This window comes from Balaenoptera acutorostrata, chromosome 7 (assembly GCF_949987535.1).
Source record: "Balaenoptera acutorostrata chromosome 7, mBalAcu1.1, whole genome shotgun sequence".
Classification (NCBI taxonomy): Eukaryota; Metazoa; Chordata; class Mammalia; order Artiodactyla; family Balaenopteridae; genus Balaenoptera; species Balaenoptera acutorostrata.
Genome location: NC_080070.1, coordinates 54,283,441 through 54,295,612, shown reverse-complemented (window position 1 = coordinate 54,295,612; position 12,172 = coordinate 54,283,441). Strand labels below are relative to the sequence as shown.

Genomic DNA, 12,172 nt, shown 5'->3' with positions numbered 1-12,172 from the left:
AAATAATCAACAATATGTTCTAGACAATAGAACATATATACACTACTATATATAAAATAGATAATCAACAATAGGTCTGCTATACAGACCTACTGTATAGCACAGGGAACTCTACCCAATATTCTATAATAACCTATATGGGAAAAGAACCTGAAAAAGAGTGGATATATGTATATGTATAACTGAATCACTTTGCTGCACACCTGAAACTAACACAACACTGTAAACCAACTATACTCCAATATAAAATAATTAAATTAAAAAAATAAATTTAAGAAAGAGTATTACTCAATTTGCTCTCACTTGGCACTCCAACAGCAAATCATGTCCATATAACACAAGAGACTAGCAAATAATGAGCAGTGGAGAACCTCGATTTTATAATAACTATAATAATAGTGATAGCAAGGTGTTTTTGTAACTTGTATTTATGTACTGCTTTACATTTTATAAACAACTTTTATGTTTATGATTTCTTTATTTCTTTTAGCAACTCTATGAAATTAACTAGTTTACAAATTATTATTGCTTTTATTTTATGGAGGTGGAAAATTGAAGTTCAGATTTGCTAAGTAACTTGCACCTTGATTTGTCTCCTAAACTCAAATCCTAACCACAACCAGAAGTGAACTAGGACTCAAACCCAGGCCTTCTGATTTCAAGTCTACTGTTCTTTCTCAAACAGCATGTTGTCTCTTTTAAGGGCATTTGTAACAACTCAGTTCTTTAGAAAAAAGTAATTTCATCAATTGGACAATTTAGAGAATAAACCATTGTCCCGACATTTTTTCCCTAGTGTAGAAATATTATGTTCTTTCATAGTAAAGCAATTATGCAGTACTTTCAGAATAATCAGTTGAGCACGCTATGATTATTCACTGTAGAAAATGTATATTTGTTCTTTCCTCAAGTTGATAATAATAAAACCAGTAATTAAATAACAGCAAATGTTTATTGATTGCTTGACATGTGACAGTATTTTTAAACCTCATAACAACTTAACAAAATGAGCATGATACCCTGTTTTTCAGATAGAAACTCAAGCATAAAAAAGGTTAAGTAACTTGAATAAGCCCAGAGAAAAAGTAACAGAGCTGGGATACAAGTCCTATCGATCTGATTTCAAAGCTTGCAATCAATCATTACACTTTCACCAAGAGGATAAGAAGCACATAGCAGAATCACTAAGGAACCTTCTCTGAGAATAGTTCAAGGAACACCAAACTTTGAAAACCTACATTAGTTTTTTTTTTAGGGTTCATCTGATCAGAGAAAATATGCAATATTATTATCTCAAGTACTATGCTATTTTCCCAGGAAAATGATCCAGTAGTATATATTTTATAAATACAACTAATGTGATATACTGAAACACCAAACAAAGTGTGATATCAATTTAACAGCAAACATTCATTGAGTGAATACTGAATGCAAAATACTGTGAACTCTATGGTCTTAGCAGTACGAGGAATTCAAGATTAAAAAAATAAATAAATGGACATACCTGCAGCCTTGGAGAGCCCTTGGAGGAACTGTTGCAAGCTACAACAAAACACAAATGAAATACAAGTTGTGAAAGCCATGGTTCTCAAATTTTAGTGGGTATTGGGAGCACCTGGAGGACTTGTTAACAAATAGACTGCTGAGTCCCACCCCTTGAGTTTCTGACTCAGAAAGCCTGTGAGGAGTCTGAGAATTTGCATTTCTAACAAGTTTCCAGGTGATACGCATGTTGCTTGGTCCCGGGGCCACACTCAGAACCCCTGTGATAGAGGTTCAACAGAATTGGAAGAGAGCATAGAGGAAGGTGTGATAAGCCTTCCAAAGCGGAAGCAAACTTCATGGAGGGCTCAGCCTTTGAACTGTGCTTTGACAAAGAAGCAGAATTTCAGATATTGAGAGGTAATTGCTTCAGTCTCAAGAAGAGGCATAATCCTTCAGCCTCTTTTTTCTCTCATCTTAGTGATTTGGTGATTCTACTCTTGCAGAATGAAATGAAAATTATGAAACCATGTCTCCTTGCCCAACAACTCAGTATACTTTGATGTTTTCTTGGCTTCAAACAATGTACAGACACTTCCGAAAGGAATGAAAGAGCAGTTTTAGCGCATTTTAAGCCTTATTAAACTCCTTCTTTATTCCACTGTAAATAATTCCAGTTTCCGCTGAAACTGTATGTTTTGTTTTACTTGGTCCTCACCTGACTCTTACATTCTAGGGATGATTAAGAATGTGAATGAGGTGTTGGTTAAGTTTTCTTTTGCAGGTTTGTTTGATTGTAATGGCTGAAATAGTCACAACGTCCCAGGTGAGTATTCTTCTTACTCTTATCCCAAGAGGCGAAAAAAAAAAAAAAAAGAAATGGAAACATTTCTAAAAGCATTTAAACCGTGTGCTGGAGCTGGAGAATTTTAATCAAAGGGATAAAATACTGACTTGGGAGAACAGTTTTGTTCTCAATTCCTCTATCATTTTACCACATGATTCTAAAGAAGTAATTTGAGTTCTCACTGCTCTAATTTTTGTATTTGTAAAATAGGGATAATATTTGCAATAGGGCTTAATTAATGGTTGAAAATGATTTTGAGATCACTGGGAAAGAAGAAGAAAATGCTATTTCTCTTCACTGAATTTTGGAAATCAAACAAGAGGAATTTATACTCTTTCAGCAACAAACCCTTAAAAAGACATTTTCCTACTACTAAGTTGCTCATTGTCATGACAAATGTGTATGAGACTCCAATATTATCAAGTATGTACAATCATTTCTACTAATGGTTTTTATTCCATATCTCTTGCAGATGGAACAACCATGTGGAAGATAATTCAAGTGCTATCAGTCTAAGCATTAGAAAACTTTTTCCATAAAGGGCCAGGTAGTAAATATTTTAGATTTTGCAGGCCACATAGGAGCATGTGATCACAATGTTTATGCTTATGAGTCATGTTGAAAAGTGGGACAAAGTATCACCACTAATCATTATCATTTTTAATTTTCCCATAAAAAGCATCAGCATCCCTTCCCTCTTCTTTCACTCAGATTTAGTCAGTAATAAATACTGAGGTAGAATTCACTACATAAATCTTTGCTTTTTTTGTTATAAAATGAATTGGTTTTTTTAAAATAATACTGTTGTTTCCAAGTTCTGTTTGGCTTCCCACAAATAATTTATTAAATCAAGCTGGTTGATTTCAGTATCCCAAACACAAACCATTCTGTTTTATTCATATTTTCTATTTTATTTTGCCTGCTGCTTTATTACTTGTATTTCCTCATGAGCCTTTAGAGAAAATAATGTTATTCCTTCAGTTGTGCAAATTGAAAACCTATTTTTAAAGAGCTGTGTCCCAGCCATTTTGATTATCCTACATTCTATTCCTCTCTTCATTTATTTAAAAAGAAAAAGACTATATATAAGCCCCCATCTCTCTCCTGAGTGTTGTAGAAGCCTGTTGTATTCTTATTAACACTTTTACACACGTTTCATTTTGTTTCCTTATTGCAGTGATAGCTTACCTTCCTGTTTACTGTTTACACCTCATTTAAGAAGTTTTGTCTAAAGTGCTTTATATAAAAATTCTTAATCGGGTCTCCTTTTTAAAAGATATAAAGTAGGAATTGGGAGTTTCACAATTTAAGTTACAAGAGTTTCCAAAATGGTAAGTTGTTTAAAGACTTTTGCTACCTTGTGGTTATAATTAAGATTTTTAAGACTCAGAGTTTCTCCTTTAACTGAGATGGACTTCTACACAAAGTTCCTCAAAAATTCATATAAATCAATAAGACGTTTCTTATTTTAGGCTAATATAGAAGTAATTATATTTAGTATTACACTATAGAAAGTGGAAAAGACACTTATTTTTAGTATTTGACTATAATTTCACAACTTATCATAAAGTTCTTTTTTTTTTTCTGTCCCTGCAATGTGGACTTCAGAAATAAGCCTATCAGGTTTGGTAATTGCAATCATTGTTGCTTTTGTTGTGGTCATCCATGTACAATGCTTGGTGTCAGTCTATTTATCTCTTGTAAAAATAAAATACAGTGTGTGTGTGTGGGGAAAAAAAAAAAAGCAGAAAGTAACACACCATTGTAAAGCAATTATACTCCAATAAAGATGTTAAAAAAAAAAAAGAAAAAAAGAAATAAGCCTATCAGTCCTGGACACAAGGAAGTCACACTGTCACATTTTCCTCCAGTTCATGTCATAATTGTAAATCAAGCAATCAGAAATGTCTTTACAGTACTATGATTTAGCATTATGTCCTCAGCTTTTATTGAGGGCTGATATAATAACGGGCTCTATGAAGAAACTTTTGATAAAACTGCTACTGAAGACACCTCCCATTATATTGTTCGATGTCCCTATAAAAATTATCCAATTTATGTTTTTCTCAAGGTTCCAAGCAAGAAAGAGATTTACCTTTTTGATGATTTTATCTGATCTCTTTCATATAGTTTAAAAAGAGTTATAAACTAATAAACAAATTCAGCAAAGTTGCAGGATGCAAAAACAATATACAAAAATCAGTTGTGTTTCTATAAACTTAACAATGAACAATTCAAAAAGGAAATTAAGAAAACATACCCAGGGAGATTGCCTATCTCCAAGTCACTTAGTTCTTCTGGGTTTTTAGCTTGTTGCTTCCTCTGAAACATATTCCTCTGTCACCTCATTTTGTCTAAATTGCTATTTGTATTTTTATGTATGTGGTAGGTTGGTTACGTTTCTCAACCTTGACAGAGAAAGAAACATATCATATGATATCACTTATATGTGAAATTGAAAAAAATAATACAAATGAACTTATGTACAAAACAGAAACAAACCTACAGACTTAGGAAACAAACTTATGGTTACCGAAGGGGAAAGGTGAGGGGGAGGGATAAATTAGGAGGTTGGGATTAACATATACACACTACTATATATAAAATAAGTAAACAATAAGGACATACTGTATAACACAGGGAACTATACTCAATGTCTTATAATAATCTATAATGGAAAAGAATCTGAAAAAGAATATATATATATGTGTGTGTATATATATATATATATCTGCATCACTTTGCTGTACACTTGAAAATAACACAACATTGTAATTAACTATACTTCAATTTAAAAAAAAAAAATTCCCATTTCCAATAGCATGAAAAAGAATAAAATGCTCATGAAGAGAGTTAACCAAGAAGGTATAAGACTTGTACACTGAAAACTACAAAACATTGCTGAAAGAAATTTTAAAGGACATTAAAAATATGGAGAGACATCTCATGTTTATGAATTTAAAGACTTAACAGTGTTTAAATGTCCATACTACCCAAAGCAATCCACAAATTTAATGTAATGCTTATCAAAATTACAATGGCATGTTTTGCACAATAGAAAAAAAAATCCTAAAATTCATATGGAACCACAAAGAACCCAGGATAGCCAAAATAATCTTGATCAAGAAGAATAAAGCTAGAGGCCTCACACTTCCTGACTTCAAAACATATTATAAATCTTCAATAATCAAAATACTATGGTATTGGCATAAAGGCGGACATATAGACCAATGGAATAAAGATAGATTAGAGATGACAGAAATAAACACGCATGTATACAATCAAATAAGGCTGACACGCTACACAATGGAGAAAGGACAGTCTCTACAATAAATGGCATGAGAAAACTGGATATCCTCATGCAAAAGAATGAAATTGGATCCTTATCTTACGTCATACACAAAAATCAACTCAAAATGGATTGAAGACTTACATATAAAACCTGAAACTATAAAACTCCTAGAAAGAAACATAAGGGGAAATCTTCATAACACTGGTCTTGGCAATGACATCAAAAGCACAGGCAACAAAAGCAAAAAATTGGCAAGTGGGATTACATCAAACTAGAAGGCTTCTGCACACGAAGGAAATAATCAACAGAGTGAAAACAATTCATGGAGTGGGAGAATTTTTTGCAAGCCATATATTTGATAAAAGGTTAATATCCAAAATATACGAGGAACCCCTACCACTCAACAGCAAAAAAACAAATAACTTGGTTAAAAATTGAGAAGGGACCTGAAAAGACATTTCTCCACAGAAGACATACAAATAGCCAACAGGTAGATGAAAAGATGCTTAACATTACTAATCACCAGGAAAATGCAAATCAAAACCACAATGAGCTATCACCTCACACCTGTTATGACAGCCATTATCCCAAAAAACAGAAAACAACAAGTGTTGATGAGGATGTGGATAAATTAAAACACATACACTGTTGGTGGGAATGTAAAATGGTGCAGCCACTATGGAAAACAGCAGGGAAGTTCCTCCAAAAATTAAAAATAGAACTACTATATGATCCAGCAATCCCATTTCTGGGTATATACCCAGAAAAATTGAAAATAGGATTTTAAAAGATATTTTCACTCCCATGTTCACTGCAGCACACCCTAAATGTCCATCAATGGATAACACAAATGTGGTATACACATGCAATGGAATTTTAAAAAGAAGGAAATCCTGACACATGCTACAACATGAAAGAACCTTCAGGACATTATACTAAGTAATACAGTCAAAGAAGGACAAATACTGCATGATTCCACTTACATGAGACATTTGAAGTCGTCAGACTCAGAGAAGCAGAAAGTAGAATGGTGGTTGTGTAACCGAGCAGGACCCAAGGGGGCTTTCCTGAGACAGACCCCCTTCCCCTATATCCTCTGTTGTAGCTTCTCTCTGGAGTAAGCAGATAATAGTATCTCATGCATATTTCCTGAGTTTTTCAGATGCTAAAGCCCACCACCAAATGGAAGAAATTAACTACTTGATGATCATGAGCACATAGCCCCCAGACCTCTGACACTTAAGGATTGATAATGTTAACACCTGTGACACCACCCTGTTACCTGAACATCAGCCAATCAGAATTGTGCACAAACTGATCACATACCCTGGGATGCCCCTCTTTCACCTTGCCTTTAAAAATGCTTTGCTGAACCCCTTCAGGGAGTTCCAGGTTTTTTGAGCACAAGCCACCTGTTCTCCTTGTATGGCCCTGCAATAATCCTTTTTCTGCTCCAAACTCCAACGTTTTGGGTTGTTTGGTCTTCCTGTGCCTCAGTCACACAAACTGGCATTTGGTAACATTTGACAGGGTCTGGAAAAAGGGAAAACAGAATATTGTTAAATAGTATAGAGTTTCAGTCATGTAAGAAGAAAGAGTTCCAGAGATCTGCTGTACAACACTGTGCTTTCAGTTACCAATACTGTACTTGAACACCTAAAAATTTGTTAAGGGAGTAGATCTCATGATAGGTGTTTTTTACCACACACACACAAAAATTAAACTATAAAACTTCTAGAAAAAAACATAAGAGAAAATCTTTGTGAACTTCATCAAAATTCTGTACTTCTGCTATTTGAAAGACACTGTTAAAGTGGTTAAAAGATGAGCTGCCAACTGGGAGAAAATATTTGCAAATCATATACCTAATAAAAGACTTGTACCCTGAATGTATAAATAACTCTTAAAATGAAAGAAAAATGGGCAAAATGTTTGAATAGATAGTCTACCATACAAGATATAAGGTTTGAATGGACAGGACACCAAAGAAAATACACGACATAAGCACATAAATATATACTCAATATCATTAGTCATTAATACAATGAGATGCGACTACATACTGATTAGAATTTCTTTTTTAAAATATTACTTTATTTTTATTCCTCTAATTTACTGATGTTTCTTCATTGTAGCAGTGGAAATAAAAAAGTAAAATTTCTCCATGCACAAAAGGACTGACAGAAAGTGATGCAGGAGGGACGTCTTTCGGGTGGTGAAAAATTCTAAATATGCTTGCCTGCTGAGGTCAGCCATCAGTGAAATTTCAAAGCGAATTCTAGTGCCTGAGCTGGTCCATCATGGGTCAGGAGGAGTGTTGCAAAGGAACCCTTCCCCTCCCCGGTGGTCATCCCTGGCCCAGGGACTTTGGGGGAAAAAGTTGCCCAGGTCCTGGGTCCCCGCCCTAGCCCTGGGCCAAGAAATGGGCAGCAGGTGGATGGGGAGGAAGCCATGGGCCTGGGGGTCCAGCAATGAGTCCCCGCCATCACCCTGGGATCCGGATGCATCCTGCATCCGGGGGAACGAGGAAGCTAATGGAGATAGTGGTTATGCTCAATATCCACACCCTGGTGAAGGATCGGCCGGTGTATCCAGATGTCAAAACTCCTCAAATTGCCCACTTTAAATATGTATAGTATGTTTCATATTAATTACACCTCAACAAAGCTGTTAAAAATTTTCCTCATGCAGCTCTGAAATGATCTGAGTTGTGCTTAAAAAAGAGTTAATGAGGCAACATTCTCTAAGGTAAAGGAAAGACATGAAGACACAATTCACAGGGGTCCTGTGAGAGTTCATAAAAGACTGGGTTGGGAGAGTTTCTGTGGGAATGGAGAATGACCTATCTTGTTTAGTACTACTGGCTCACCTAATATTCCCCTATCCCAAAAACAAAAGCTGAAAACTCATTTGACACCTAAAGTCCACTCTAGTTTTATGAAGCGTAACCATTTTTTTCCCCTCAAAGTCAGTCTCAAGTTTAAGATAATTCTTAAGAGTCCAGGAAGGCATTGGACTGCTCCATTAAACTTATATTAATTAAATTCACCATCATGTATTCAATCAACAAGTATCTTTTGATCACCCACTTACTTTGTGCAAGTCTCTAGACTAGTCACCCAACTTTAGAGGGTTCTGTGAACAGGTGCTGGCAGATCAGGACTGCTGTGTACACATTTAGCAAGATGAACAAAAGAATTAAACAATTGCTTTTTGGACAGAGCCAGTAGTGAATTATCGGTCTTATGTTGATGGCCAAGGTTTCCAGATTTGGCTTTAAATTTGTATCCTATGTAATTATATAATTTTTAGGGAATTACGCATGTACCAATTACTGTGTTGACAGGTATTATACAAAAGTCCAACATGTATCTTGAGCAAAAGCTTTGTGCCCTACATCAGTCTTTGCTCCTCTGTAGTCAGGTTGGCCTCAGGACAAATAAAATTACATATAAATGCAATCCTGAGTTTTATTTTTCCCCATAGGTGCTAAATAATTTGGCTGTAACTCTTTGGGGATGACATTCATGAAAAACTCGATAATCTTCGTTATTGTATTTCTCAGCTGCAGGTATTACCAAAGCTGTAATTTATCTAAATTGTATTTTTGTCCAAGGGTTATAAAGGGGATAATATGAAAAGTCTATTGGGATATTGTTAGTAAATTTATAAAATTACTTTCTGTATCCAGTTAGACCAAGTAATTTTTTCACTCGTTGCTTTTAGGGCAGGCTTATGTATCATTGAAGACTTCAAGGGAATAAAAGTTAAGCATCCAAACAAAAATTCTTTGTCAAAAAGCATGTCTATTAGGTCAAAGTTATCATTCATGGGGCTCAAGGAGAGCCTTTAGGTGAGTGAACAATTTAAGCCTAAAGCTACAGAACTGCAGACAGATATTTCCAGAATTCTTCATCTTACCACTTTATGCTGTTCCAAGTAGTGAATTATTGGTGCCAGTGCCATATACACAGCCCTGGAGCACATTCTCACTGCTGCTTGATCCGATTAAGGTCAGAGTACATACATCGGAGGTTTACTCCAAAGAGAGGTTTGTTGTATGTAACAGATGCTCCCTAGCACGCTATCCCCTTCTGTAGCCAGCGAGGAGCCGATAGTACCAAATACTGAGGAGGGTCTGATATCCTCTGGTCTTATGGACGTGAAGTGTATTGCATTTATAATGCTAGAGCTCCAAAGAATTGTGGGATCTCACCTTACCCCTTGGTGTCATATTGAGCAGTCAGTGAATACGAAACACTGTAGCTTCTCAGTTCTGTAACCTTTAACCATATGTATGCAACCTTTTCATCCAAGCCATCCAAGAAATTTCTGTGGGCCCAAAAGAAATGGGAAAGGTCTATGAGCCAAAAGTAACTAGCATAAAGCCCAAAGGTAAAGCTAGCTGGAACTAGTGGCCAGAAATCTGTACATAGCATAAAGCAGCAAATTTTTAGCAGCAGTTAGAAAAATCAGAACTGAGCAAATAGCAAAATGAGAGAGCAGAACTATCAAAACCAGAATAATTCATTGTCTATTTTCTAAGTTATCAGTTTAGATCACTTAGTTGCTGGGTTATAAAACTGAATAAACAAAACAAGACTGATAAATTGTCATAGATCCCCAAAGGCTAAGGAGATATGACAACTAAATGAAATGTGATATCCTGGATTAGATCCTGGAACAGAAGGAAATTAATGAAAAATCTGGTGAAATCCAAATAAAGTTTGAAGTTTAGTTAATGTGTCAATGTTGGTTTCTTAGATTTGACGAATACAGATGATAGCACTAGAGAAACTAAATCACAGACGATAGCACTACAGAAACTGAAATCAGGTGGGGATTTTACAGGGATTCTCTGTGCTATCTTTGTAACTTTTCTATAAATCTGGCATTATTTCAAAATAAAACATCTATTTTAAAATGAATTAAGACAAGACTCTTATCCTGGAGTAGTTGGGGCATACCTGGGAAGATACAGAAATGAAGAGACCAACTCAATTCTAACACTAAATGGTTTAATGAAAAGATTCACAAGGTGCAATGGTGCACAGGATAGGTGGAGCCCTTAGTCCAAACCAGGGTTTAGTGAGAATACCTAAGATCAATCCTGAAGGGTTTGTAGGATTGGTCGGGAAAGGAAAAGGTGACCAAAATTACAGGTAGAAGGAAGGGCATGAGGCCTGTGGAGAACTAAAACAATTTGGAAGGGCAAAGTATGAGACTAGAGATGGGAAAGATCAGGTTTGCGTACCTGGATAAGGAGCCGGAACTCTACGAGAGTTCATCAGTTCTGCAATAGCACAGGGATATATTTTTGGAAGCTGAGCTAATTTTAAGAATCTAAAAGATATTGCATATATAAATAAAATAGAAGAAAAAAATGATCAAATATAAAAGATATTATTAATGATATAAAAACAAAGGAATAGAGAATATTGATAAAACCAAAGGAAGTTTCTTAGAGAAAATTTTAAAAAGTAACAAATCTCTACAAGTACTGTTCAAGAAAAAAAGGCATTAATAAAGAATATTAGAAAGGAAAATGGGTACATAATATAGAAATTAGAAGTAATATGATAATGATTTGTCAAGAATTGAAAACATATGAAATAAACAACTTTTGGAAAAAATGTAAATTATAAAAACTGATTCAAGAATAATTAAATAAAATAATAAAAGACAAAAAAACCTACTGAAAAATCATTTCTCCCTCTAAAACACATTAAACCAGGTAATATTAGACCAATTATACTAAACCCTTTGACTCTTCTGGTATAATCATGATTACAAAATTTGATATGTGATTTTTAAAGTTTTAATCAATGTGATAAAGAAAAAAATGAAATCAAGTAATAAAAATTGGAAAGAAACAAAAATTGTCATTTTTCACAGAAGATATAATTGTCTGCATAGAAAACCCAAGAGTATCTATGGGAAAACTATAACATAAACTGTGCTACATCCAGAAAATGGAATATCATTTAGCACTAAAAATAAGTGAGCTATCCAGCCATGAAAAGACATGGTGGAATTGTAAATGCATATTACTAAGTAAAAGAAGCCAATCTTAAAAGTCTATATATTGTATGATTTCAATAAAATGACATTCTGGAAATGCAAAAATATGAAGACAGTAAAAAGACTGCCAGGAGCTGAGTTGGAGGGTAGAGATGAATAAATGGAACACAGAGGATTTTTAGGGTAATGAAAATAATCTGTATGATACTATAATGATGGCTATATGTCATTATACATTTATCTAAACCCACATCACATACAAGACCAGGAGTGAAGCCTAAGGTAAGCTATGGACATTGGGTGATTATAATATATCAATGTAGATTCATAAATTGTAACAAACACACATGGTACCTGCTCATATACATTCCACTACCATGTAGAAGATGCCAATAACTGCAAGCTCAATAAATGAATACCTAAATGGTAATGGTAGATGGTATTCACATCTTTTGAGCACCAAATATGTACAACAAATTATGTATTTTTGTATGTTAAATTGTGTGTTCCTCACAACATAAAACTCATAA

General features: G+C 34.6%; 1 long non-coding RNA gene across 1 annotated transcript; it reads right to left on the bottom strand.

Annotated features, from left to right (window-relative positions):
- Positions 1–1,503: 1,503 nt before the first annotated feature.
- LOC130708586 (uncharacterized) lies at positions 1,504–6,721 on the bottom strand. The gene is made up of 3 exons (XR_009008809.1): positions 6,605–6,721; positions 4,590–4,737; positions 1,504–1,542 (listed from the first exon to the last, which is right to left on the bottom strand). It is a non-coding gene; the product is annotated as an uncharacterized LOC130708586 (long non-coding RNA).
- Between the last annotated feature and the right edge of the window lie 5,451 nt (positions 6,722–12,172).